Source organism: Haliotis rubra, unplaced genomic scaffold, assembly GCF_003918875.1.
Source record: "Haliotis rubra isolate DU_JTF1 unplaced genomic scaffold, ASM391887v1 Scf152, whole genome shotgun sequence".
Classification (NCBI taxonomy): Eukaryota; Metazoa; Mollusca; class Gastropoda; order Lepetellida; family Haliotidae; genus Haliotis; species Haliotis rubra.
Window position 1 is genome coordinate 1,386,736 of NW_025765470.1, and position 4,595 is coordinate 1,391,330.

The 4,595-nt window shown below is 40.2% G+C and overlaps 1 long non-coding RNA gene across 2 annotated transcripts; it reads left to right on the forward strand.

The window, feature by feature from the left end:
- Positions 1-1,660: 1,660 nt before the first annotated feature.
- Positions 1,661-4,359, forward strand: LOC124270476. Of its 2 annotated transcripts, none has more exons than XR_006896812.1 (2): positions 1,661-1,722; positions 4,037-4,359. It is a non-coding gene; the product is annotated as an uncharacterized LOC124270476 (long non-coding RNA). The 2 variants fall into 2 exon arrangements; XR_006896811.1 differs by lacking the exon at positions 1,661-1,722 and adding an exon at positions 3,326-3,435.
- Positions 4,360-4,595: the final 236 nt, after the last annotated feature.

Below are 4,595 nucleotides of genomic sequence, written 5' to 3' on the forward strand. Positions count from 1 at the left end.
ATAACTAATAAGTGGAGGTACCTGGGCCCAAGTAAGAAAAGTAAAAGAAGAAACATTTTATGTTATTGTGTTGCACATTGTACGTTGGTAAATAGTAATACATTCTGTTAAGTGTATTGTTCGGCCAACTGGTACATAGTAATACATTCTGTTATGTGTATTGTTCGGCCAACTGGTAAATAGTAATACATTCTGTTATGTGTATTGTTCGGCCAACTGGTAAATAGTAATACATTCTGTTATGCGTATTGTTCGGCCAACTGGTAAATAGTAATACATTCTGTTATGCGTATTGTTCGGCCAACTGGTAAATAGTAATACATTCTGTTATGTGTATTGTTCGGCCAACTGGTAAATAGTAATACATTCTGTTATGTATTGTTCGGCCAACTGGCCTATGCGAATTTCAAGAAACTCCTTACTCCTTCCTCCTATGTGAATCTCCCTGTATATATACTCTTAACTGTAACGGGGCGGTTGGGTAGCCTAGTGGTTAAAGCGTTCGCTCGTCACGCAGAAGACCCAGGTTAGATTCCCCACATGAGTACAATGTGTGAAGCCTATTTCTGGTCTCCCCCGACGTGATATTGCTGGAATATTGCTAAAACTAAAAACTAAACTCACTCACTCTTAACTGTAACCATCCCTACCAGAAGTCGTCTTGATCACCAGGTACAGTGACTGTAAAGAATTAAGTTGGTAAGTATCTCTACTGTCTTTGACACTGCATAACTACATCTGGTTTAAACATATTTTATTCGGGAACGAAAAGGATTGGCAAAGAAGCCTAAACGGCTTTTATTAATGAAATACACAATGCCATTGAATATTTCGGCCGCGGGAGCCGTGCCAATTAACACTTATCAGAGGGGTACACAAAGTCCACAGTCTAGACTACCAGTTGTCGGACTTCCATTTTTGTGGAAGCCGCGGTGGCTGAGCGGTCTAGGCGATTAGGTGCCTGACTCTGAGGTTGTGGGTTCGAATCCCGGATGGGACTCAACCCAAAAAAGTACTAGAATCTGTACTTTACTAAGAAAGTGTAATCCCAAATATAACATATGTTAGGCTTATATTAATGCCGCTCCATAATACTTGTATAGGTTCACATGATATATACATGATGTTGTGCATAATAATTATAACAAATTCTGAAAATATGAACAAGTTATCTCTGAATGATAATCATCTTGGATATTAACAAATTACCTTAGTTTTGTTTCACTTGTAGTGCGCCCAGTTTGTTCTTCTGCAATGGTGGTCAGTGCCATGCAGGTGTAATATATATGGATGGAGGATGGAACGGGTCAGTATGCCTTCAGCTGTTGTATTGGTGTGTTCAGGAATATTCGACGAATAATCTAGAAGCACAGGTTAATAGAAACACAACATATTAGTGACGTTGTTATTTACATTGTAATACCATTGTTACTCATACACAGTTTTCATTCATAGTTAAAGTTCATTTCAATGACCCGTGAAATCTAAAATACAATCTGTAAATGATATGACAATGTTGTATAATTGTTAATTGTAGCAGAACTATAATATCACCTTGTTCGTCGATAGGCGTGCGTGACAGGCGGAACCATATCATTGACTGATCGCTCTGGGTGATTGGCTCTGTCTGCTATTTCCGGTACAGACAAGCGCCCAGTTTGTTCTGTAGCAAGTCGGGTGATCGGCTGTCACCCACGGGCCTAATTAGCAGTCACGTCCCAGGTGAGACTAACTATCCAGGGTGACGTACTGACGTATGGCACGGAATGGGAGCACGTATATATCACTATAGGCATTGTAGTGCTGTCTTTCTACAAATGGGTGGTCTATAGCGTGTAATATGACCATGGGAATTATTGTCGCCACTGTAACAAGTTGCAGTCCGTGTGTATTAGTGACAACTTTATTGGCACTGCTGGTATATTTTATGTCATATTTCTGTTACAACTGGTATGGTAGAGGCATACTAACTATAATAATAACATCATATATGCTTTGTTCATGTTTCCCTTCTTGTGTTTAAAATGACCAGAAGATTGACCAATCATAAGAAGAGTTGGACAGAGACCCTCGTCTTGTAATACAAGGTATAGAAGGAGGTTGAATACAATAACAAAGCATATTTTTCTTTTCAATGATAGCAACGCACAAGAGAAGATGAAACAATCAGGACTCATTTGGAATCACCCACAGACATTTTCTTATGATCATGTGCTTCTTCTAAAACCGTATTCAGGACAAGCTAGCAGAAAGTGATATTCATCTTCCAATACATTTACACTTTGCTGATAGCAGTAAACATACCATGTTGGTTTTCTTGCAACTTTGTTGTAACGACCTGTTTAAATTTCAAGCTTATGACAATACATTCTATTCATCGTTAAAGACATCTTCAAATCTTGAGGTAAAATATCTTAATACATTTCAATGTCAAAATGAACTTTCAAGTCCCCATATGATGCATGTTTCTCATTACGGTCTTTTACCTCAACTTTTGGACGAAGGTATTAAACAAACTTTTTGTAAACACATACCAAAAGCATAACATTTTAAAGTGGCGGGTTTAGTCCACGTTAGACGGTGGTACAGTGGACTACACTGCATCCAAGAATTACCAATGCCAGCATAGTATTTCTATTTTTTCTTCAGATATTGTTTTCTTCAAAAACTGCAGTTACACATGAGGTCACGTGACATTATGATGTCTCTTCTATTGTATCACTTCTTGTATTTAGTGCTACGACATTTTCTGTTTTTAAATAAAAATGTAATGTATATATATATATTTTTTTTTAAATATAACCATTTTGGACCTTGGACTTAAAAATGGTAATGAATGGAAACTTGATCTCGTCACTATATGGCTGGAACAATGCCGATGTGATGTGACGTAAACCCCAACTCAACTCAACTCAACTTTTTATAACACAATGTGTGAAGCCCATTTCTGGTGTCCCCCGCCGTGATGTTGCTGTAATATTGCTAAAATCGGCGTAAAACTAAATTCACTCACTCACTTCTTATAACAACACATCAGTTTCTAAAGCGTGGATTCTATTTATAACTTTTATCTCACTCATTCACTCACTCAATCTACCTGCGACTCGCTGGTCACCAGAGGCCGATGCAATGCCCAGACATTTACACAGGACAACGGCGTCAACTCACACGCCATCATTGCACTAACTTGCAATCAACTCATCAACTCACGCAACAACAGAGACATGTTACTGACGTACAGTCTGAACGAGACGTGCTTTAAGACGTGTTTATTTCCTATATGTCCAAAATATGTTCGTTACACCCTAATATTCACATACCTGGGGTCAGCAGAACGCTAGGAACTCCTACAAGGACGTCAACACCCCCGGAAACATCCACAAGTCAACGTCTAATACCAGGAAGATGCTTTAAAGCGTTGCGTGGCATAGCGTGGTTAGTATGATATCCTGAGGCCGCGGGTATAACATTAAGCCTGAAACTCGCTACGTGTGAGTGAGTAAGGTTAGTTATACGTCGCTTTCAGCAATATTCCAGCTATATCATGGCGGAGGACACCACGAATGGGCTTCACGCGTAGTACCCATTTGGGGTATCGAACCCGGGTCTTAAGCGTGACGAGCGAACGCTTTAACCACTAGGCCACCCCACCGCCCTCGTATCACTACCATAGTTTGTGAAACGGGCCCTGATCATCACGGATCACAATTTTCAAACGGGATTCGATTAGAAAATGTTATATCGGGGGTAAAATTAATTTAAAGCTAATACAGGCCATGCCGATGCTTTACTCCACAGTTTTCTGTCCTTTTAGGCTTATGTCAGGTAGCCCTATGGGTTAAACACGTTCCTTCATCACGTTGTCATGGGTTCGATTCCCCTAAATTGTAAGGACCTGCGTTTAAGTTCAACATTCACTCAGTACATCCCGGCATACCAGGTAAAATGTGTACTTAATTGAGTCCGGAATGTAAATAGGTGTTCTGTTGCAGTCTGGATTTACCTGATGTTACTACTTTCATTTCTCCGTGCAGAGGTCTTCCCGGGTTCATTCATCCGGGCAGTTATCAGCACCCTCTGGTGAGAGAACAAAGACGGAGTACCGCCGTTTGTAGTCCCTTGGTCGTTACAGAGATAAGGTGTATTATTCTTTGTGTCCGTGTCAGTGGCGACACATACTTGAGGGCGGATGTCTATGATGTGTGACTCTTTGTTGAAGCCTCTTAACAACCTGCTTATGTAATTGCTGCGATGTTCCTTTTGTAGAGTCCCGGTGCTAACGACCCGACAAGTAGAACCGAAAGGTGACTGACAGGTCGTTGCTGGAAATAGGAAATAAAAAAGATGGTTTAAAATTGACTTGTTTTTGCATGTGTTTATGACGGGTGTCACCAAGTGACAGGATACGCTAACATTTTCGCAAACAAGTGGTACCATCACCCTTTGATGGTGATTAACATGAATACACGATGACATTTAGAAAGTGGTCAAATGTATCGTACGTTGTGCTTGGGAATACATTTCCTCAATAAAGTATGGATTCGAACCCGTACTCACAGAATTAGGCAGCTGATTGCCAGCACACAAAGTCATGG